At 40.7% G+C, this 25,895-nt stretch overlaps 1 protein-coding gene across 4 annotated transcripts in view; it reads left to right on the top strand.

Annotated features, from left to right (window-relative positions):
- Positions 1-25,895, top strand: part of NLGN4X (neuroligin 4 X-linked) — a 476,850-nt gene that overhangs the window by 404,495 nt on the left and 46,460 nt on the right. The window lies entirely within an intron of this gene.

The raw sequence follows: 25,895 nt of genomic DNA, 5'->3' as shown, positions 1-25,895 counted from the left end.
AATCATACATTCCCGGTCGAATATTTTGACTACAAGCTATAGTAGGATTCTAATGTTGTATGTCTTCTATGGGTTTTTTCAAGGCTATTTGCATTGCACACAGGTCATGTTAGCATTAGTATTAAGAAAAAAAAATAAAAAAATAATGCATGGGAATCCCCCGAAATTCCATACCAGGCCCTGGTATGGATATTAAGGGGAACCCTGTGCCAAAAAAAAATGGCATGGGGTCCCCTTCAAAATCAATACCAGGCCCTTCAGGTCTGGCATGGATTTTAAGGGGAACCCCGCCCCAAAAAAATATGGCGTGGGGTCCCCCTCAAAATCCATACCAGACCCTTATCCGAGCATGCAACCTGGCAGGCAGTAGGAAAAGAGGGGGTATGAGAGAGCGCCCCCCTCCTGAACCGTACTAGGCCACATGCCATCAACATTGTTAGGGTGCTTTCAGGTAGCTCCTCAAAGCACCTTGTCCCCATGTTGATGAGGACAAGGGCCTCATCCCCACAACCCTGGCCGGTGGTTGTGGGGGTCTGCGGATGGGGGGCTTATCGGAATCTGGAAGCCCCCTTTAACAAGGGGACCCCCAGATCCTGGTCTCCCCCTGTGTGAAATGGTAAGGGGGGTACAAAAGTACCCCTACCATTTCACCAAAAAGTGACAAAGTGTTAAAAATGACAGGAGACGATCTTTGACAATTTCTTTATTAAAGTCTTCTTTCATCTTCTTTCTTCTGGTCTTCTTCCTTCTTCTTTTCTTCATTCTTCAGTTTCTTCCTCCATCTTCTTCTTCCTCTGATCCTCTTCTTCCTCCGATCCGCTTCTTCTTGGTCCGATGTTCTCCTCCGGCATCTTTCTCCACGGCATCTCTTCTTGGTTCACGGGCCGCTCCACACAATGGGAGGCTGTGTGACGCTTCTCCTCTTCTGACAGTTCTTTTATAACGGAGGGTGGGGCCACCCGGTGACTCCGCCCCATCTGACGCATGGAAACTTTACTGGATTACTAGTAAATGTATCATGAGATAATTTCAGTTGAATCAGTTTAAAGGGGCGATTTAGTTTTATAAGTACTCGGGTTAAAAGAGTGTCTGGTTTATTTGCTTTAAGATAAAATCTATGTTTAGACTTACTTAACATTTTATCTACAGATTCTGATAAAAAAGGTAAAAGTTTAAACGTGCTTTATCAAGTTGTAATTTTGTCACTGGGGTAGGATTGGATTGAAAGATTGTGTGGCATGTATTAAATGCTGCTTCTTTTAAGAAATGAGAGAACAGGTTTATGAGCTTCCCATAGGGTCAGTGGGGATATATCAGGGGTCTCATTATTGGCCAGGTAATCTTTTATGGCTATTTCTAGATCAGAGGAGTGTGATGGATGAGATAGGATTGAGTCATTAATATGCTATGTAGAATCTTGTATTTTGGGTATTAGAGAAGTGAAAGTTGAAAGTAGAGCACAGTAGTCAGTCCATGTAAAAGGGATAATAGATGAAGAAAGGAGTTCAGGGGTCATGTTTATTGAGATCAAAATGTGATAAATACAGAAAAAGGATTTATGGGGATGAGAATACAAAGTAAATTGGCACCTAGCAGGATTGATTTCACGCCAAGAAGACGTCATCTTTGCATTGATTGAATAGCCAGCCGGCTTGAATATTTTATCTTATATGCTTTTATATACGGGAGAAATGTAAGTGCAATATGGTTGTTTGCTATTTATTAAAGAAGTTTACAGTATCATGCTATGGTAGTTCTTCTGTTTTTCTATATGGGAAATTAGCTCTTAATTCATACAGTGTGTACATTGGAGAACATCTATTGCCACTATAAGCGGAGCAGTGGAAAACGTTTTTTGTCATTCTGACACAGAGACCCTGGCTGGGGGATAAGCCACAGGCACAATTCAATCTCCTTAAACAAGGGATCTGATTAGCTGGTAAGCTGCAGTATTTTTATGGTGGAGGATCCCTTTGCTATATTATGGCACATCTTCTTGGGTGTCGTGTGTAACATCACTTTGGAGGGCTTAAGAAACATCGTTGGATTTGTAGTGTGGACTATTTAACCTTTTATTTCCGGAGTGTGGTTTATCTATATACTGATATTTGAACATTAGAGGCATTTATTATTTTTTATTTAGTCCAATATTGTTTTACATTTTAATTTGTTTGGAGTAGTTTTGTACTACCATATATTTCACATACACTATATGGGTTAACTATATATGTTTTTTTTTTGCAGGAATTTGTAGCACAACTTTTCTTCTTAGTTTATGCTATTATTGTGTGTATCTCACATTGAGTTGCAGCTATTTCTTCATTCACGTTTTACTTTAATATTTCATTTATTGGAGGAATATATTAGACAACGCTGTATTGCCACTTTTTCTATGTCATGTCATTGCTACAGGTTTACTGTTACAAACAGCCCACCAAAGCCAATCTCAGCTTTGCTTGGCTGTCCGGCCAGCCGGCTGATCACTCAAGTCTCCCAGTGGGATGGGAGAGCCAGAGAGAGTCGCTTCTTGCAAATTCAGTTGAGCAGTTAGTAAACCACTCTGATTGCAATTATAAGAGAGCCAACTGCTGGCTCTAAAAAAACGATACCAGGATGATGATGATTGCAACAGCAGACATCATCCCGGTACAATCCCATCCTTACGTCGCTGGGCAGGAAGTGGTTAAGTAAACTGGACTATTCTAGGCTACTGGATGGGTTACATATGGAAATAATAAACATTTTAACATATATAGGACCATTATCCCCTCCCCCTCCCCTCCCAACACCACTTTATATGCAAAGATACAAAATAATGATTGTATAATATATTAACAATAACTTTCTCAGTTGTTTATTCTATGACGTGTCCATTCTACCTCCCTTACACATTCCATCCATTTGGTTCCTCCATGCCTACTCTCCCCCCCCCCCCCACTCAAACCATTCATTCCCCTTCCCTTCCATCTCCTTCCTCACAATACCAGTGTCCACTTGCAACCATCCTCCTTTCCTAATTCCACATCTTTCACCCTCAGTCGTCCTTCACTCTCATTGCAATATGCCACCTCTTGTCTTTATTGTACTTGTTCTCTGTCCCTTTTCTTTTTCCTTTTACATGGATAGCATTTATCCCTATCCTCTCTCCAACCCTTCTTATCCATCTCCCTCTGTACAAATGATTCCTGGCTAATAATATCTTCGGGGGGCAGTGGACCTCCGACATCCCAACACTGACTGATGAAACATGGATGGAGGTGGTGGGGAAACTTTTGCCCTTGGTTATATCTGCTAGGGACAAGGTAATAAAATGTAACTTCCTACGTGGAATATATTATAGACCCAGCTCACCTGTATCAGATAGCTAGAGCAGACTGCCCTGAATACCATTGCTGTCATGAAGAGGAGGGGAACTAATTTCACATTATATGGAGGTGCCCACGTGAAGCACAATTTTGGAAAGCAATCCTGGTATTCCTGGGAATCAAGTCTCCCCCAAGGTGGTCACCCACAGTCTCGCTGGATATAACAGGGCATATGATACTTACATGATATGATACTTACAGTTGTTGTAGTTTATGTTTAATTTCCAGAAACTTAGCCCTCCATTTTTGCAGTTCTGGTAAGAAATATGGGTAGATGGATACCCTTGCACCTTCATAGAGAATATTACCCATTTCCCTGTCTTTCTGTAATATGGTTACTCTGTCCTTATAAAAGAGCATTTTTACCAGGATGGATATTGGGAGACCCCCTGGTGGAGGAGGTCTAGAGGGCTCCCTATGAGCTCTCTCCATTGCAAAAGTGGGGGAAAAAGTGTCCTTTCCAAAACAGTTCCTGGAACCATTTTTCAAGAAATACACAGAGTTAGAGTCCTTACTATGCTTACATTTTTCCTTTGCATCCTGTTTTCCATGTCATTTATTTTTATCTCATAATTAGTCATTTGTTCTCTTATATTTCTTATTTCCTGCTTAAGGGGGTTCAGGTCTTCCCCACTAGACATATTCTCCCTTTGAGGGCAGTAGTCCTTTCTCATACTTATTGTAGGTCTTGCCTGTAGGACCTCTTTTAGTGTTAGTTTTCCTCAGCTCCAGTCGAGGGTTATGGGGCACCCTGGATGTCCTGGATAGCCTCACCTGCAGGTTTCAATCCTGTGTGATTTACCACTGGTGCTGCTACAGCTTGCCCTTGGCCTTGGCTTTTACTCAAAGCTGCAGCCCCAGTATGCACCTTAGATTACGCTTGCAGGCTCCTTTTGTGGGGGTCTGACACAGGGTATGTGCAAATTTCTCTAATATGGCAGCTGCCTGGTTCCCTTTCACACTTCATTGTGACTGGGTACAGGAGCCGGAACTGTCCTGTTGTGCTAGGTCTTCTCCTCTCTTCCTTGTCATAACTATTTTGTGACGGTTGAATGAAAATAAGAAAACTCACAGTGTAAACCCTGTTTTAGGCAGCCATTCTTGCTAATGGTATGTCTTCTTGTTGCTAATAATTTTAGAATTATTGTTCTGCTTCCTCAAATTTTTGAACGAATTCTTAAGGCTGGGTTCACACTAAGCCCCAGTTCGATTCACTTTCCCTAACTAGCAGGGTCTCTGTCCTTCATCTACCACTCCCTTGAGACATGCCCAAATGGTTATAGAGCCTCCACAACAAGATGGCTGCCAGAGGTGACAAGAGTTGCAGGGTTCAATCACACAGCTGTAACAGCCAGGGAGTCACTGAGGGAACAATTCCCTCTAAAGGCTTCATTTCATCTGTACAGTGACACAATGAAGCCCCTAAGTGCCCTAAAATCCAGACTATTAAAAAATCTCATTACATGTTATATACTGGAGTGTTCATACTCACAAAGCGACTAAAGCATTTGTTTTTTGAGTGAAATATACCTGGTTGATCCTGCTCTCCCTCCCATATTCTCTCAAATTATCCCTACTGCTGCCTGCGATTTTGTAGACCAGCTGATGACCTCTACAGAGCATGCTTCATTTCATTTCCCTTCTAAGCTCTTCATTTACTCCTTTTTTCTTATCTGGGCAGCCCACTTGAATATATAGTTACATGTTTGGGTGTATACACAGTAGTAAATGACACTCCCCTCCCTCTCTCCTCCTCCACACCCTCCTATTGCTAATGCTGTGAGTGTGGGATATAGTATGCTGATTGATTACATTCACTAAGAAACTCATTAACATGCTTAATTTTAATATGAATCAGTAATAAATTATCTAACATAATTGCTAATACCTGTAAAATTAAAAAAGAGCCATGGATACAGATACCATCCGAACAAAGTGAAAGCTAGTGTCTGACTCTGTCTGAGCCATACTCATGCACAAGAAAAACACACATATGATGTTCAATATAGATTTATAGGGAGCTGTAAAATGGTTATTTGGTGTTTTCAATTTAATATGAATTGCTATTCTAAAACATTTTTTTTAGTCATGTGACTGGCACAACACCAATCAGGGCTAGCCAGAAGAGATTCACATTGTAGAGAGCATAAATCTGCAGAGTAATAAAACCCCCTCCCAAAGATCTTTCCCAGCAGATGTCAAAAAATAGGGAAAGGTCATGTGACCACACACCATTGCTGCAGAAATAAGATACTTGGAGGAGTAAAATAAAATACAGTGGCATGATATAGATGATTTATGTTAATAAATTATGACAATTAACTCCTTTCTGTTTAGTATCATATTAATGCATCCCTTTACATATTTTCTGAGTTGGTAAATGTAATGCTTTTTTCATCTTGCAGTTTCTAGGTGATATCTGTTTTCTATTTCAATGTCTTTTAGAATAGGCTTAGATTGTCAATATAGGCAAATAAAATAACATAAAAAGTTGAATTCCATACACCCAATCCTATACTATTTTTAGTAGCCTCACATTAAAGCAACACCCTTAACATCCCCCCATATCAAAAATTCCTGAAGCATGCTGCTCTGCCTACTGATATTAAATTATCTTACAGTCCTTTATTAAATGGATTTTTGTGTCACTTACATTTCCTTACATTTTTCTCCCAATTCTTGAGAGTCTCTTCACCAGTGGCTTTCAGGGAGATTGCAGTTGATATCAAACATGAACCATATGAGATTATTCTTGTTATTCTACAGTAGTAAGCTGCACCAGATTAACCACATGTATCATACAAGATTTGGCATGACTTTTATTTTTTCAGGTATTGAAGAACACGTCATGCACTAGAACTGCCACAATGTCATAAGTTGGTGGGCGGGGGGGGGGGGGGGCAGAAAGAAGTAACCAGCGTTCAATATGGTGGCTTGAGAGTGGGGCACAGGGGGAACATATCCATTAAGAGTGTATTAAACAATGGCAACAAATGGTTGATAACTTATGTAAGTGTACTCCTTTGTCTAAAATGTTGACGATAGTGTTGTTAGCTTTATAAGAGATGGGAGGTGGAGTCTTCTTAAAACGTGTGTATTATCAGTTCTGTACTATTGCAATTCTCAATGCACTCTTTATTTAAGTATCCTACTTGTTAATAGCGTAGGTTTAAGTCAATATAGACAACCTGTCTTCACTGCAGCTTCATTTTTGCTTGATAATGTTCCAACAACATTTTAGACAGACCAATTGTATCTCCTTCTGTTGATTTGTTGCCTGGTTGTGTGATCTCGTGTGCATGAATGATGCTTACTCATCCTGTTTTGAGCAGCCGGTGCAACGCTCAAGATGGCCTGCAATAATAAACAGATACTATTACGTTTGTATCTACCAGCTCAATGCGTGATGCATGTTGAAAATGTTAGAAAAGTAGTCAAAACTATTTGCTGCTGTCTTTTTTTTTTTTTTTTCTTCAAAGATACTGATTTTTAAATATTGTGTTAGTCAAAAAAAACTTCAATATCTAGCAGTCTTACTTATAAAATCAGCTGCCTGTGTCTGATAAAGATAATTCCCTCAGCACAGTCATAGCAGGTGTTCTCTGATTGATTTTTAAAAGGAAGCTTGGAGCATAGAAGCTTAGGAGAATACAAAGGATTTTCTGGAGGAGAACTGAGATTGAATTACATTATTATAATACATATACATACATGCACTGTTGCCATAGTAATTTATGACTACAGTTTTATATAAGAACATTTAAATACGGATGTTTTGGCCTGTTAAAGCATGAAACTACACACAACAGGATGTCAGGTCAGTGCCACATGAGAGACTTTTCTGCCAGTGATTTCACGCCTGCTGCCCTGACAGATGACATAATCTGCTCCCAGAAAACACTACACATGTGACGGGGTCAGAACTTTTACTGATGACATTCACAATAAAAGCATGCACAAAATTATCATCTCTTTGTGGTAGTTTTTTAAAGGTAGTTTGAATGAAAACCATTTGCTTGAAAAGCTTTTCTGTAACATCACGTAAACATTTGAATTAACATATTTGAAATACATACATATTTAAAATGATCATTAAATTGAGTTTTTAATTAAAGGAGCTGGAGGCTGTTTTTGATAAATTCTTCTTCTGAAAATGTTAGTTGCTTGGCTGTTATACTGACCCCCTTGCTTCAGCATTAGGGGTCACTGAACTAGAATTAGTATGAAGATAATGTTTTCGGACTTTACTAGCATTTCCAGAAAAGCAATATTAAGTTCTGTAATTCATTAGTCCAATGTAGGCACATGTGTGTGTATATATATATATATATATATATATATATATATATATATATATATATATACGTTTCTTTTTTCTGAAAAGTGACAGCTTGCAGCATTTTAGAACTAGTCAGCCAATGCGGAGAGTCTGCCAGTGTCACATGCATTCTGCCAGTGTCAGGATTTTCTGATTTAACAAAAGAACAAATGGTGCACCGGATTAGGATTTTCTAATGGTCACTGAAATTTTCACTGGGCACACTATCTCTGGTTTGACAGCATTCCATAAAACAGAAACTCCCCTCAGAAACAGGGAATGAACCCAGAGTTAAGAATCCACATACATACATTCCAGTGCGAGTGCCAAACAAACCTGCAAGATATTAATATTTTCATTTCAATATGTCTTTATTAAGTTTTATCAATAACAAAGATGAAAGCACATACATAAAGACAATCTTAGCGTGCAAACGAAACTGCTCCAAAATATTAACAACAAATACAAAACAAAGTATATTTTGGAATTGAACATTTACAGAGCGCAAAAACTAATTTATAAGTATTGACATATTCAGTAGTGAACATGAGACTTTTCCAAATGAAATCCCTCCAGCAGATAGAAAAAAAAACAAAAAAACAAAAAACAAAACAACAACAACAAGACAGTTTTATGTACATACAGGGGAAAAAACAAAAAAAGAAAATAAACTGAGCTTCACATTTCCAGCACTATTGTAAATGAGAGCAAGACTTTCCAAGGATGTACCTATAGAGGAAACTGTTCTGGTACTATAAGCAAGCATACTCGATATGAGTATACGAGTCTGAACTTTGTTAATTATCTTGTTTATATCAGGAGTGGGGGAAGATTTCCAGAGTCTCACGTTGGTCAATCTTGCAGCTAGCAAGGTATGATTTATTGTGGTGTATAGTTCCAATGCCTAGATTTAAGATTGACAAACTAGGAGACATGCTGTAGGTATTGATAGGCCTGTTACCTGGTAAAGTAGATAAAATAGTTTAGGCCAAAAGGCAGCTAGGTTCTTACAGGATCTAAAAATATGATAGATTGTGCCAAACTGATTACAGCCTCTCCAGCAATTTGGAGATGAGGTATGCCTAATTTTGGAAATGTGGTATGGAGTAAGATACCAACGTAGTATCATTTTGTGGGTTAATTCCCAGAGATCAGTGCTTTTGGTAGATATGTAATTTTCTATCAATTGTTTTTTATTGAATCTTAGACAAATGAAATCATGTATTTTACAGCAGAGTAGCAAATAGATATAGGACATAAAAGGTTCAGAAATGATTCCACATCTAAGTATATTTTGCCAAAAGTAAAAGCATGGAAAAAAATGAAATAACAAGAATCAAGTACCATTTTACAGAACGATACCTTAAAAATTAAGAGATCTTAGTGCGTCACAATACAGCTTAGGTAATTTAGTCAAGCTAAAATAATGATTTATACTAGAGTCTGATAGTTATGGGGTACCACCATCTGACTGAAGGTTATAGAGATCCTGATAATATTTCCTAAAGGCATTGGCAATAGTAGAGGGGTGATGTTCTAACCGACCACTATGAGAATTTTGATGGCGTTTAATTTTGTGTGTTGCTGTCTCTTATGCAAATAGTTGCCCAAGAGTTTCCCTACTTTATTGACGTGTGCATAGTAAAGTGCTTTAACCTCCCTGGCGGTATGATTAGTTCGGGTTTTAGGTGCTGAAAGCGATACAATTATTTTGCATGGAAATTTGGCATTTTATATTGTAGTCCTGTAATTCTTAGGAATAACTCTCTTAAATCTGTTCAAACCAGAGTCTAGCAGACATCACGGGTATGATAAAGTTTATAATATAATAAATAATAATAAAAAATATTCAATAATATAATCAAATCCAAAAACACTGAAAAAGGGGCACTTTTTGGTTGCTATGCACAATCTCCAAATTCCAGGCAGAAAAAACAGTATTTATAATAAAAAAAAGTGCATGCAGGGCACTGCACAGACCACTAGGGACAAAGGGGGTGTGTAATTTTACTATGTGTGTTTTGTGTGTTTTTACTTTTTTGAATTTGGCGCCGATCTCCGCTCCTGTGCGCCGTAACGTCGCAGGGAACGGAGCTCAGCGGCATTCGGGCACTGTGTTAATCGAGCGGAGGACAGCTCAATCACACAGCGTGGATGACATCGCTGGATCCAGGGGACAAGGTAAGTAACTTCTCCCTGTGTCCTCCCTGTATCCAGCGATGAGATCCCAGACTCGGGATTACCGCTAGGGAGGTTAAAGCATTTTATAAATGTCTGGTGGCCTCAAATAAGAGTTAATCAAACCTTTTGCTTACATTTAAATAGGCCAGATTGAATCTGTGTAAAATCTGAGGGGTGGAGCAATCCAGAATTTTATCCACAATGCTATTATAAACTTGACAAAATAATAGCGAGCCTTTAAGAACTTTGCTAATATGCTTCTTTAGGGATCGCAGGAATTCTGCTTTGACCAGAGTTGGGAGCATAGAGGTTAATGGTGTATATAATATTGTTTAGGTCGCAGACTAGAATAATGTATCTCCTATCTGAGTCACAGATGACTTCATGGAATTGAAAGGCCACTGATTGATTGATTAAGATTAAGACCTCTTTTTTTTGACTGGGGGGCATGCAGTAAAAATGTAAGGGAAGGATTTATCCGTACATTTAGGCCTCATGTATACTGCTGCTGGTAAACAGACGTTCAGTGGCAGTGTTGGACAGGAATTGAACAGCAGTTGCAGACTTATAAAGTCAGAGACATCAAAGGCAGATTACAAGTATGGCTCTGTGGTGGTTTCTTCACTGCATCTCCCTGGCAACACTATGATAGCTGACATGCAGTGTGAAGCTATCTTTGTTGCTGGCCGAGAGCCAGAGGCCATGGCACCATCTTGAGGTCTTGGTGTGCTCGTCGACTTGAAGAAATCTGTGATTTTTCTGACCCATGGCTCATTATACCTTTTTCCCATATTGTTTCTTAGCGGAGTGCAATAAACTAAAAAATAACCTCAAATTGCTGTCCTAAGCTCTCTCCTCCAGCTGCCATCTCTCCGGCTTCCGGCCATACCCCAGACATGTACATTTTAATGCCTTTTACCATTGAGCAGGTGAATAAGAGGAGTTCAGAACCTTTTTCCAGGCCAAGATAGGAGACAATTTAACAAAAGTCGTTTTCTCATTGAGCGAGGAATAGAATAAGGAGATTCCACCTTTGCATGGGATTGCTGATGAACAATATTCCCCATTCACCAAGCACATTTACATTCAGGACAGGGATTTATTTTTAATATAAGATACAATTCGGAGGTAAGTAAAGTTTGGCAAGTTGAATTATTTTGTAAGGTTGTGAATGATTTTTACAGTTGCACTGCTATATAAGTCATTAATATGACCAGGACCCATAGCTGTCCAAAGGTCTAATAATAATAATTAATATAGTTAATAGTGTGAGAAGCTGAAAAAGGAGATGAGCATAAGACCCTCCAGTACACCCATCACATGTTTGTATATATTTTATTATATCTTTTCATGTGATAACACTGAAGAAATTACACTTTGCTACAATGTAAAGTAATGAGTGTACAGCTTGTATAACAGTGTAAATTGTCTGTCTCCTCAAAATATCTCAACACACAGCAATTAATGTCTGAACTGCTGGCAATGAAAGTGAGTATACCCCTAAGAGAAAATATCCATATTGGGAACCAATTAGCTATTTTCCTTCCCCGATGTCATGTGACTCGTTTGGTGTTACAAGGTCTCAGGTGTGAATGGGGAGCAGGTGTGTTACATTTGATATAATTGCTCTCATTATCTCATACTGGTCACTAGAAGTTCAACATGGCAAAGAACTCTCTGAGGATCTGAAAAAAAAGAATTGTTGCACTACACAAAGATGGCCTAGGCCAGTGATGGCAAACCTTGGCACTCCAGATGTTTTGGAACTACATTTCCCATGATGCTCAACTACACTGCAGAGTGCATAAGCATCATGGGAAATGTAGTTCCAAAACATCTGGAGTGCCAAGGTTTGCCATCACTGGCCTAGGCTATAAGAATATTGCCAAGACCCTGAAACTGAGCAGCAGCATGGTGGTCAAGACCATACAGCAGTTTAACAGGACAGGTTCCAATCAAAACAGGCCTTGCCATGGTCGACCAAAGAAGTTGAGTGTACATGCTCAGCGTCATATCCAGAGGTTGTCTTTGGGAAATAGATGCATGAGTGCTGCCAGCATTCCTGCAGAGGTTGAAGGGGTGGGAGGTCAGCCCGTCAGTGCTCAGAACATATGCCACACACTGTATCAAATTGATCTGCATGGCTGTCGTCCCAAAGGGAAGCCTCTTCTAAAGATGATGCACAAGAAAGCACGCAAACCTTTTTGCTGAAGACAAGCAAACTAAGGACATGGACTACTGAAACCATGTCCTGTGGAACCATGTCCTGTGGTCTGATGAGACCAAGATAACCGTATTTGGTTCATATGGTGTCAAACGTGTGTGGTGGCAACCAAGGGAGGAGTACAATGACAAGTGTGTCTTGCCTATAGTCAAGCATGATGGTGGGAGTGTCATGGTTTGGGACTGCATGAGTGCTGCCGGCACTGGAGAGCTACAGTTCATTGAGGGAACCATGAACGCCAACATGTACTGTGATATACTGAAGCAGAGCATGATCCTCTCCCTTCAGAAACTGAGCCGCAGGGCAGTATTCCAACATGATAACGACCCCAAATACACCTCTAAGCCCTTGTACACACAGTCAGAAATTCCGACCACAAAATCCATCTGATTTTTTATGATGGATTTTGTCCGAAACTGGTGTTGCATACACACGGTCGAACAAAGTTGTCGGAAAATCCGATCATTCAGAATGTGATGACGTTCGTTCATTACCATGAGACTACGTTCAGGCTAGTAGCCAATAGCTTTGGTCTTGTAATTTGATCTGAGCATGCGTGGCACTTTGTCTCATCGGAATTCTCTACAAACGATCGGACAGCTCTCAAACTTTGTTGGTCAGACATTCCGATGGAAAAAATCCGATGAAGCCCACACATGGTCGGATTATCCGACAACATGGTCCGATCGTACATTTTCCGTCGGAATTTCCGACCGTGTGTGTACAAGGGCTTAGACAACCACTATCTTGCTAAAGAAGCTGAAAAGATGATGAACTGACCAAGCATGTCTCCAGACCTAAACCCTATTGAGCATCTGTGGGGCATCCTCAAATGGAAGGTTGAGAAGCGCAAGGTCTCTAACAGCCACCAGCTCTGTAATGTCATCATGGAGGAGTGGAAGAGGACTCCAATGGCAACCTGTGAAGCTCTGGTGAACTCCATGCCCAAGAGGGTTAAGGCTATGCTGGAAAATAGTGGGAGCCACACAAAATATTGACACTTTGTGCCTAATTTGGACATTTTCACTTAGGGGTGTACTCACTTTTGTTGCCAGTGGTTTAGACATTAATGACTGTGTGTTAAGTTATTTTGAAGAGACAGCAAATTTACACTGTTATACAAGCTGTACACTCACTACTTTACATTGTAGCAAAGTGTAATTTCTTTAGTGTTGTCACATGATAAACCATTTACAAAAATGTCACTTTTGTGAGATAATGTAAAGTCCCATACACACTATCAGAATTTCTGCTGAGTTTTTCCTTCAGATTTACCAAATATATATAATATGAGGTCAAATCTTAGGCGTTTCAATGTGTATGCAATCAGGCAGGCCATTGCACTACATGGTTTTGGTAATTCTGAATAAAAAACTCAGCAGTAAATCTGATAGTGTGTATGGGGCTTAAGTGTTTTTAGTAAGGACAATACCCAAGTGTGAAATGCCTGTATCTCTCCAAACATAGAGCTATGGGTTACTTTGCTGCATTTTCACTTATAGGGCAGCCCATTGAAATCATGGGTATAGATGGGTGAACGGTTCAGCCTGAGCATTAGTTCAGGTTAAAAATGTGCCTGTTCAGCCATCCCGACAAACACCATGTATTGCACTGAGCACTGCACAGTGCATTCTGCAACCTGATTGGGCAAAGTTTTGCCCAGTTAAGACGCAGTGTAAGCTGGTTGTTAAGGAGCGGGGCCGGGAAGCCGGCTGCGGCATCCTTAACAACCGATGAGTATTAAGCTGTTAATGGGTTTCCCCACTGACAGCTGAATTATACAAAAAAGTGCTGGGTAAAAAATAAAGAATAAAATTGCATGGAGTCCCCCCAGTACAGTAGGCTCTTCGCGCCTAAGCCCCCCAAAATCCATACCAAAACCTTATGCTTGCATGCAGGCTGGTAGGTCAGGAAAGGGGAGGGAAGAGCAATCGCTCCCTCCTGAACCATACCAGGTACATAGTACCCATAACTAATTACCAAAAGAGTGTACATAAAGTAATAAAAATAAGAGATATGTTTTTGACAAATAAAAAATAGCATCCCCAATTTAAATCTATCATCAACCACGCTGCCCCCGACTCAAAAAAATAAATAAAATAAATGCTCCACCCTCTGGGACAGCCTCCCGCCAAATGCCTCCATTTTCCCTGTTTGGGAGTTCTGCTGCAAACTAAACAGGGGGGTGTTTGGCCCATGTCTATTTATGGGTTGCCCTATACAGGAAAAACACACCAAAAAACATGCGCTCCCACTACACTGTGTGAATGAGGCTTGAGAGTGAAATTGTTGAATTTACACCCTTCTCTCTGTACAATTTTCTTTGGATTTACCATAACTATGTAATCAGAGAACCCACCTGAACAATCCATTCAATTCATATGGGACCAAGCAGGCCCTTGAACTTCATAGTTGAAGGTAGATTTAAAGGAGATTGTACAATCAGATTGTAAAGTATATGGCCACCTTAAGAAAGAAGTAGAAAAGTGGATGGAAATAAAAAAGAGGTGGCATAGTAAGGGAGATGTGGTACACAGAATTAAAACACACCCTATTCTGTGATTCAGTAGGGCAGTGCATGATGGGATGTAACGTTTCTTGGAAGGTAACATAATGTCACAGGAATGTACAGAATTTATTTTAAAAAATTTTGAATGCAGATGTGCAGTTTAAAATCGGCCATAGACTAAGTAAGTGAGAGATAAGCATATTAGGATAGAAAAAAACATTAGAAAATGCTTCTTTTTCACATGAAAAGTAAATTTCTGCCTACAAAGTTGAACTTAGCCTTTAATACAGCATTGGTGAACAAAGCAATGGACCCTGTTTGGTACCTGTTCACCTGAGTCCATTTAAGTATTTCTAAGGCCTGATAAAGGGGGCGTGTGTTTGGCTCTTTAAACGCATTGGGGGTTATTTACGAAAGGCAAATCCATTTTGCACTGAAAGTGCGCTTGCAATTGCAGTCGCTCTAAATATAATGGGTAGATCTGAAATGAAGGGAAGCTCTGCTGATTTTATCATCCAATCATGTGCAAGCTAAAATGCTGTTTTTTATTCTCCTTGCATATCCCCCTAGGATCTACAGTGACTTTACTTCCAAGCAAGGCTGGTGAGAGAATTTTTGACACCCTAGGCAAAACCTAATTTTGTCGCCCCCACTGGCTTCACTCCCTTTTCCCTGACCATGTGACAGGAGGTGGCGCTATACAGGAAGCATTGGCTTTGCTTCCTCTAGCGCTGGCTCCAGTGCTGCGCTGCACCTCTAATTACACTACTGCTCAGCAGCTGCCTGAGACTGAGTTAGTTACGTGCTGCAGCCTGCAGAGCATGCGGAGGGAAACCAGCAGCTGGGGGTGCCCCTAGGCAGCAGTGCACCCTAGGCGGCTGCCTAGTTTGCCTAGTGGTAGCACCGGCCCTGCTTCCAAGTGCACTTTTAGTGCACTTTCAAGTGTACTTGCAGTGCAAAGTGGATTTTCCTTTAGTAAATAACCCCCACTGTTTTTTTCTGTTATGAATCTTTTTTGTCATTTAAAACCTCAAACTCTTGGATGTTTGTTTGGCACTCTGTTTGAATTGTATATATGAAGGTTTTCTGATTGGCTACATGTTATTATAACATATTAGTCCTTACACTGAATTGCAGAAGAAACTGTGTTGGCTATAATTTGGCAAAATGCAAGAGATACCACTTGGAAGGACACAAAGAGGATTGTTTGCTAAAAGAAAATCCACTTTGCACTGAAAGTGCACTTGCAAGTAAAGTCGCTGTAGATCCGAGGTGGATATGCAAGGAAAAGAAAAAACAGCATTTTAGCTTGCACATGATTGGATGATAAAATCAGCAGAGCTTCCCCTCATTTCAGATCTACCCCTTAGATTTAGAGCGACTGCACTTCCAAGTGCACTTGCAGTGCAAAGTGGATTTGACTTTCGTAAATAACCCCCAAAGTGCATTGCTGCAGGTAATCGCTGGCTGTGCAGATAGCTGTGAATAGCTCCGCACCCTGGAGACCTGTCATTATAGTGAATGGAGTCGGCGGCTGCATATATCCACTCACAGCTGCAGTAGAAATCTGAAGATTCCTGCCACTAAAATTCATGCTGGCCTTAATTGCCGGTGTGAGTGTAGCCTAAGGTTCACACGGGGCCCTTTGCAGGCGCTACATCGCTAAAAATAGCACCTGCAAATCGCCCTGAAACAGCCGCTGCTGTCTCTCCAGTGTGAGAGCCCGATGGCTTTCACACTGGAGTGGTGCGCTTGCAGGATGGTCAAAAAAGTCCTGCAAGCCACATCTTTGGAGCGATGTAGGAGCGGTGTATTTACCGCTTCTAAAGCACCCCTTCCCATGGAAAACAATGGGGCAGTTCTAACCCTTTTTCGGGCGCTAGTGGGGGTTAAAACTGCCCTGCTAGCGGCTGCATATTGCCGCTAAAACGGCGGTAAAGCGCTGCTAAATATATCGCTGTTTTACAGCCAGCGCCCGCAATGCCCCAGTGTAAAAGTAGCCTAAGTCTAGTAAGGCTAGTCATACTAATTTTAGCTGATCCCTGCTGAATCTGTTAAAATTTGAACCAAAGTTGATCCTGCGGGGCTAAATGAGAGAAATCTGCATGTGTATGGTTAGCCTAATTTATGATAAAGGTAAGGTTATAAGAGAGCAGAAGACACATACGCAAAGAAATACAGAAACAGAAACAATCGATCCAAATAATATCATTTGCGTAAACAATTTACTGACCCTATTCCTCATCTGGGATTTACCATAAGTATCATGCAGTGCTTTAATATGCAGTCCATTTTTACATATCACATGTTATTCCACAGTGAATATGCAGTAAAAGAGTAGTAAATATCATATCCTCTGCTCTACGCTAGGTAAAAAAAAAAGTGAAATGCGGGCCCTATTGTTTTTCTTACAAATCTGATAAAAAAATATAGAGACATACAGCAGCCAGCTTCTACGCTAAAATCACTGTGGAAACAAAATGAGCATTAAAAGGCAGATTTTCATACACAGCATTGTCTAGTATTGTTTAGTATGCACTGTTTTAACAGATTATCAGAATCCGCTGAGAGTAAGAAGTGGCAATAATCACATGCTATTGTATGGAAGATTTTTCACTGTAGGTAACTGTGCATTACTTGTTTTATAATGGAACTCACAATCAAAATAATTTAGCTAAAGTGCAATTCTACCCATTATTAAAATAATTTAGAGTAAGGAAGATTAAACCTCTGTTAGGTTTTCATTACTCTGTGTGACCACTGAGACAGTTTAAACTCACTTCCCTTCCCTTACACACACACACTCACACAAACACTATGGGGGTTATTTACAAAAGGGGAAGCTCTTCTGATTTTATCATCCAATCATGTGCAAGCTAAAATGCTGTTTTTATGCTCCTTGCATGTCCCCCTCGGATCTACAGTGACTTTACTTCCAAGTGCACTTGCAGTGCAAAGTGGATTTCCTTTAGTAAATAACCCCCTATAAATGATACAACAGCATTAAAGGCAAATGCACAGTGATGGAGTTTTATTTTAATTCAATCGTTTTTTATTCAAAATTTTATAATATAACAACATTGGGTTACAAAACAACTTTCATATAGTTCATACAAATGATAAATTAACAGTGATGAGAGAGTAGAACAATGTTCACCATAGATTCGTATACATATTCATAATAAAGTCATACAGTGCAGTCACTCCTGTTGTTGCCAAACATATGGCACCACTATGTAGAATGCTCCTAGCCCTCTTGCCCCCCGGGTGCCCCAACTGGGAACTAACTGCACCCCCAGGGGCAAGATCGACTATTCCCAGTCCAACAATTAGATCTCTAGGTTGGACTAGAGGTCTTCCTGGTGTAAGACTGCACAATCAGCCAATAACTTCTTCGTAGTTAGTCTCTAACACCGGAAATGAAAGCCAGTGAGTAAGGTGGTAACCCTAACCATAAACAAATTAAAATAACAGGAGGGAAGGGAAGGAAGGGGGTTTAGAGCCTAGGGAAAAGCTCGGGGGGGGGGGGGGGACTGTCATGAAAGAGAGACCTATTGGGGAATAAGTGCATAAGCTGTCATGGTACTTTATAACAATTTATATGTTTTATACCAATCTAACCAAGGTTGCCAGTTATTCAGAAAGGCTGCCCTCTTCCCTGAAATGGATGCCAGTGTGAGCTCAAATGTATAATGGGTAGAGATGGTTCGCAAAACCTAGCATGCCTCTGGCGGATCGGGTAATTTCCAAACTCTAAGAATATTTAATTTGGCTCCGAGAAACAAATGAGTAGTGAATTGTCTGAGCGGTGGTGGGATTTCTTCTATGCCTACATTCAGTAACACCAGAGAAGGGGAAGGCGGCAGTGTCATGCCAGTTACCTGATGAAATATCCTAAGAACCTCTGTCCAAAACCTAGCTAATTTGCTACATACACACAGGACATGGATCAAATTGCCTGTTTCTGAACACCTCCTCCAGCAGAGCAGAGATGTAGAGGGGCTGAATTTAGCAATACGGTGTGGAGTTAAGTACCACCTGTGTATGATTTTGTGTCACAATTCCCACAGGGAAGTGCACTTCTTGGCTGAGTATGTATGTTGAATGGCTTTGCTCCATTGTGTACTAGAAATTGAGATACCCAGGTCCCTTTCCCAGGCTAGCATAGAGTTGGTCTTTTGAAATGTTGCCTTATCATGTAGGATATTGTAAAATAAGGAAATGCTGCCACTGCGCCATTCCCTGGTGGTCAAGTGCTTTTTAATTTTCCAATGTACTTTATAAGGTGGGATGTTAGTGCTATTGAGGTACGATTTTACTCGTGGAGAAAAGAGAAAAAATCGACATCTTCTTTCTTTTCTGTGCAACTTTTGTATCCAAACCTGTGGTGTACCCCCCCTCCCCCCCTAACTGTTATCTCTATGTGCCTTAATACTTTGTAACCCGCCTGAGGCAGATTTCTATGTTAAACTTGTGATGGCAACATTGATTGTTTATACCAGAAGTATATTTTTTCTGTTGTGAATTTTCTTTTTCAATAAACATACATTTAAAAAAAAAAGAGAAAAATTCTATCTGTGACAGCCCATACTCCTCCTGAGTAGCTGCAAAGGATTTGACTGTAGTTCTGCTATATAAGTCATGTAGCCAAAGGATTCCCGATTTGGATGACTTATCCAAGGATAAGTCCGGAATTAGTAGTGTTAGGATAGGGAGAGGGATATGAATGAGTGAGGCTGGGCCCTCACTTGGGTGGGCTGTCACCAAAATTTTCCATGATTTTAGGGATGCTAATACAGGAAGAGGTAGGTCTTTGGGAGCCTGTGGTAGATGTGGGTAGGCCATAGCATAATTATATAGATTCCCACCTGGTATAGTTACCTGCTCTAATTCGCCCCATAGCGAGGTGGGTTGGTCAATAAACCAATCCTTGAGTTGCACTAGAATAACTGATCTATAGTAGTCTTCTATTATGGGTAGGCCCATGCTCCCCGCTTTCCTAGACCTAGTCAGGTTCCCAAATGCACTTCTGGCTTTTCTACCTTCCCACTGAAATTTTAATAATATTGATTGCAGTTTGGTGAAAAAAGATTTGCTAACCGGTATTGGGACGGTGCAAAATATATAGATTAGCTGAGTCAAGATTTGCATTTTGAATGCCGCTAAACGACCCGACCATGACAGAAAATGCTGTTTTAAGGTTTGAAGTCCTAGCTGCAGCTTGGTCTCCAGTGGTAGGTAATTAGCTTTAAAAACGTGTTCAGGGTAGGAGGTAAGCGTTATCCCTAAATATGAAATCCCTGAATCTTGCCATACAAAAGGATAAGTGTTTTGTACATGCCTTTTCTCTTGTAAAGATGTACCTAAGTCTAGGACATATGATTTGGTGTTGTTAACCTTATAGTATGAGATCTTACTATATTGTGTCAGGAAAGCTGTCGCATATGATAAGGAGGTCTTTGGTCGGGTAAGCATGAGTATCACGTCATCCGCAAACAGACTGATAACATGTTTATGACCTTTTACGCTAAATCCATGTATATTGGGGTCCTGTCTAAAGCTTGCGGCCAGGGGTTCCATAAGCATGTTGAAAATCAAAGGTGACAATGGACACCCCTGCCGGGTGCCATTCATGATACTAAAGGGCTTTGATAAAATTCCTGAAGTGTATACTTTAGCTGAGGACGAGGTGTAGAGCGCAAGTATAGATGCTAATATGTGGCCTCTGAAGCCAAATTTCTCCAATACCTTGGCCAAGTATACCCAGTGGACTCTATCGAATGCCTTCTCTCCATCCAACGCATCCAATCAATATTTTTTAAGAGCACGTCCAACTGCCTCTTCATTCTGGCCCCTAGCTGAATAAATATGCCACTCACAAATGCTTTGTGAGCATTCCATACAGTAGATGGTGTGACATCAGGGGTAGAGTTGATCTGGAAAAACTCGGAGAGGTGGCTCCTCAGCAGGGTTCTAGTGTTAGGGTCTTGACTTATGTGGGCATTCGCTCGCCACATATAAACGGTGGAAGCGAGGTTATTATCTGCAATTTGGACAAGAACCGAAGCGTGGTCTGACCATGATATCACATTGATCTTAGTCTTGGAGATTTTTTGTAGAAGCCACCTGTCCGACAGAAACAGATCAATCCTACTGTAGGAGCGATGCCTGTGAGAGTAGAAGGAATAGTCCCTCTCACTGGCATGTCTACAATGCCAAACATCATAAAGGTCATTAGATCTTAAGAAGTTAGCTAAAGATATGGGTCTCTTGGAAGGGGTAGCAGTAGAATCTATCCCTGGGTCCAGGGTGACATCAAAGTCCCCACATAGTAATAATGCCCCCTGCTGCACTTTGCATACTCTTTTCATAAGATTATTTAGAAAATGAATCTGGCATGCATTAGGGACATAAACGTTAATCACAGTGTAGCGGTTATTATTAATGTCACAAATTAGTATTATAAAACGACCATTAGGATCTATAATTTCTTGTTGTAACTGAAAGGAGATTGAGTCTTTGATAGCAATCATAACTCCCCTCTTCTTCCCCTGTGTATTAGCGTAATAATAATGTTGAAATCCCTTTGTCATACGCTTGGGGGGTGCGTCTTTGTGAAAATGTGTCTTTTGTACACAGAGTATGTTGCATCGCAACGACTGAGCTTCTGACCAAAGAGAAAATCTTTTAGCTGGGTGATTAAGCCCGTGAGCGTTAACCGACAAAATGCTAATTGGCATGATCCTTAGAAGTTAAGAAGCTCAACAGTTGAAGTCGCGTATACTCACGGGTAGCCATTTCATGGGGCTCTTTCAGTGATGGGTAGAAACAGTGGACATCTATGTAGAAATTCTCCTCTGATTTTCCCTCTTCCAGTGAAAGACCTGACTTTAGGACAGTGTAGTCACTTAGAGGCAGAGATGGTGTCAACAGCTCCTGAAGGAATAAAGGGTAGGGAAGGGAAAACAGAACCAACAACGTGAAACAAACAGTTAAAAGGAGGGTCATCATAACCCGTATGCAGAATATATCCGCTCAAGTTACTGGGGTTATTGGACCAGCAAGTAGCTCCGGCGTGCGGGGCCTATAGGTTAGGCCACTCATAGCGGCGTCCAGGGCGTAGGAAAGTAGCAAGTAGATGTGTCCATCGTTGCATTATTCATATGGTAGTTTCCTTGGATTGTCAGGAATGGGTGAGTCCGAGGAATCCTCCAGGTAGGATCTTCCATGAGCTAAGAAGTTGAAGGCCTTTGGTAGGCGAAGAGATTAAATGGTTAGTCCCCTCCCTGTGCACAATCAGTTTAGTGGGGAACACCCATTTATAGCTGATGTGGTGGTTCTGCAGTACTCTGGTAATATTATTTTTACGGAGTTGCAGGGTATGTTGTGAAAGATCCGCATAGAACTGGAGTTCCGAGAATTCTGTGGTGCGGTGTTCCTCTTTTCTCATCAGCTGCATTAAACGATCTTTGGTTTGATAAAAGTGCATGCAAAACAGAATGTCTCTAGGCACATGAGCTGGTATAAAGTTAGGTTTTGGGATGCGGTGCATCTGGTCAATAGAGACCTCTATGGGTGTTAGAGCTGGCATGAAAGTAGATAACATTTTTATGACATAGGGACGCAGATCAGCATCAGCAACCAACTCAGGAATACCCCATAGCTTAACATTATTCCTTCTGGCCCTGTCTTCTAAATCCGCCAGTTTTGCTTTAACCCAGCCTTGTTCTTCCTCCACTGTGTCATGTGCATCAATTAAATCATTGATTGTGGAGGAATATTCCCCCATTTTTGTTTCTATGTTGTCCACCCTGTGACCTATTTCCTTAAGATCAGTGCCAAAACTTCTCATACAGGCCATCATGTCAGTGTGCAGGGAGCTGCGTAGAGATATGAGCATGTATTTAAGTGTGGTGTCCAAGACAGGCTGATTAGTAGTCGGGAAGGTCATAATGGAGTCAGGAAGTTCCCTTGTGTCCTCCTGTGAATCAGTAGGGGAGCTCACCTCAGTACGCCGCTCTGTCTCCAGAGCTTCCCCTCTGCTTCTCGCGTTGGCCGAGCTCCCACTTGTTGGGGTAGATGACTCGGAATCTTCCAGAGACTGCCGGTCAGAGCAGTGCACACGATCTCCACTCCGCTCCGGGGATCCGGAGGAAGGGCGAGGAGTGAAGGAAGAGCCAGCGCCATCTTGGGCATGCCTATTTGGCGGCTGTGAGAAATATGCCGTCAGTTTCCTGGGCTTTTTGTCCCCTCTCTTCCATCTGGACATGACTGGTGGGTGTCCACGACCTGGGACGCCACTCGGGGGGTATAAATACCGCCGCTGTACTCTGTTGTCCTGCTGGGTATCGGAGCTCCCGAGCTACACATCCATCTTGGCTGAGATCAAGCCCCGATGGAGTTTTATTTTGAACACACAATTGTGAAGTTTTATTTTGATATTTAGACGAGGCACAAGTTTGTCTTCCTCAGGACAACAGTGATGTGAAACAAAACAACATACGTATATACCCTAAAAGGCTCCCATGACTTCATCAAGTGCAAAGGAGAAAACAGTGGCCAATTCAATGTACAAGTACAAGGGAGACACTGCAAAGAAACCTACCACACCAAAGATACAGGTCAAGAGAAAAGCCCCAAAACAGATATAAACCTAGTGTAAAATCACCATATAAATGTGTTCAAAGTGAAAATAAACAGAACTGTGGTACGTTAGCAGAGCTACATTAGCAACAGCAAAAATGTTTGAACTCAGGATAGTTAGACTACAGAAAAATCTCTGCAGACCTGTGCATAGTTACCAACAGTGCCAAATTTGCTGTTTTTAAATATACTGGTGGAAGGAAGAAGTCATTTCCATATAATGACCATACCCAACAGCCCTAACTATTGATGGGAGTTATCATACTTATATAATAACAGGTGTACTTAAAGATTTGTGTTGGTGATGGGGGCCCAGGGGAGAGGAGCAAGGAGTGTCACCTAAGAACCACACTAATTACATATTTGCACAAGCCCGGCATACTGCACAAGATGAACTTTAAATGACTGCACTTTATTTTGGTTGCACTACAATTGCACAGAGCACTTTATATTTTATTGTTAAACAATATCATGTTATTGATGTAGGCACTGTACCATTATTGTTTATAGGAGCGGTGCTGAGTATAACATTTTTTTTTTCACCAATTGGGATTTTTAACTTACACTTCAGCAGCCCAAATTGTATATTCATAGTATCACTTATTCATCTCCATAGCGCTAGTTTGTTTCAAACATTTTTGCAGTTATGTTTGTCTGGGGGGGTGATGTGATGCGTGTTTTCCACATAACACAACTCCCTTTTTTTGTTGGAACTTTATTTGAAGTCTACAGTCACATGTCATTCATGTCACTAAACAACAGCGTGGTGTATTGCTCTACTGTGCTGTGACATGTAGTGTCTCCCGATGAGGTATTATAAAATTCAGCATTCTATCACACCTTACTGCAGTTGTGGGCTTCATGGTAGTGAGGATGGGGTGCATAGAAAAGAATTGTGTTCTCTCTTTTTTTTTTTTTTTATCAAATCCTTTTTATTATTCTATATGAAAACAGCATTGCCACAATACAGACAAAACCACAAAAGTAGAAATCACACCAAATCACCCCCCCCAAAAAAATAATAAAAAAATAATAATAATAAACCCCAAACCACTTACCTTCAACGGGCCCCACCAAACCCCCCCCCCCCCCCCCACCTAACTCAGCGTATATATGACACACAAAAAAAAAGGAATAACAATATCCAACATTACAAAATACACATTACACATTGGTTGACATGATACCTAAGTAATAGATTTAAGCAATCTAGACCAGATAACATCAAACAAATTCAGGGAGTTCCTTAGGGAATATATATGCTTTTCAAAAAGAATGATCCTATTGAGATCTACAATCCAATCGGACACAGTCAGTGGATGTGGAGAGGTCCACTTAAGAGCAATCTGTCTAAAAAAAAACGTGTACGCCTTATAGTATTACCAGTAGGGGAGGTGTAGATAGAGGTGTCACAGTAACCCAATATACAATATACATATAAGCGGTTCAATTGTAGTATTAATATCCAATACCCTATTTAAGGTACCAATCACCTCCACCTAGTATCTTTTTAAGTTTTGGACTTCGCCACAAAAGATGTATTAATGCATCTAGCACAGGCTGACTCAGATTTTAGTGCAATTGCACAGAGAAACTGCAGAGTTCTATAGACCCTATGGAGAATAAAAAACTTGGTCAGTCTGTGTGATGGAGAAAGAGACACCTTGGACGGGGACCGGAGGACATCGTCCCAGATCTTCTTAGAGACCAATATCTTTCTCCCAGCCAACCTGAAACAGATGGGGAAGAATTGTGTTCTCACTATGATGCAACCTAAACTATGATGTAAGGTGTGATAAAATGCTACATTTTACTTTACCTCATTGGAACACACTACATGTCACAGCACATCAGAGCAATTTTTTTCTATGTGCCCTAGTGGTGACTGATGAGAATTTATTAAAACTGGATCAGACAGGATCCGTTGTAGCTGTGCATAGCAACCAATCAGCTCATAGCTTTCATTTTCAAAGTCTAACTGAACAAGATGAAGATAGAAGATGATTGGTCACAATGCACAGATGCTCCAGTTCTGATAAGCTCCCTCTACCATGTTAACATTTCATACTTTGCATATTTTGTGTATAAAAGGAATGTAGTATAAGTGTGCAGAGCTCAGGGCTTTTATAGCAATCAGCATGGTGCATGCGGTGCGCTGCTTGATTCCTTCTGACTGTTTTTTTGGAGGGGAGGCAAAGTACCTCCAAAAGTAGATGACTGAAGAAAGAGAAGGCTGCACCCAAGACTAGATGGAAGGCTGCAGAGTGGACAGCAAGCAACAGTGGGTAAAAAAAAAATGTTTACAGCAATGTGTGGCCATGTGGGAGCTAGATTGAGGAAGGCAGATCAGATAATGTATATCAAAAAGTATGCTGATCACACAGTAATGAGACATGAGCATAATAGACACAGTCACCAAACAATAAATACAATCTCAACACAGAAACTGGTGCCAGAGGTCAGTATATATGTGCTGAAGGCTACGTTGCCCCATACAATGCAATCTACCTGATCCTGTTTGACCTTGATCCTATGTATTCATTTTTATTATGGGCTTGGCAGGGTGGATATATTGAAGGGCAATTTCTCCAACAGAGCACAGACATCAACAAATAAAATGACTACGTTTTTAACCCAATTTTTACTCCATTTGAA

This window comes from Lithobates pipiens, unplaced genomic scaffold (genome assembly GCF_037356315.1).
Source record: "Lithobates pipiens isolate NorthernLeopardFrog02 unplaced genomic scaffold, aLitPip1_a1.2 Scaffold_16, whole genome shotgun sequence".
NCBI classification, from domain to species: domain Eukaryota; kingdom Metazoa; phylum Chordata; class Amphibia; order Anura; family Ranidae; genus Lithobates; species Lithobates pipiens.
Note: the sequence above shows the minus strand (reverse complement) of the source record. Positions and strands in the feature narration are given on the sequence as shown.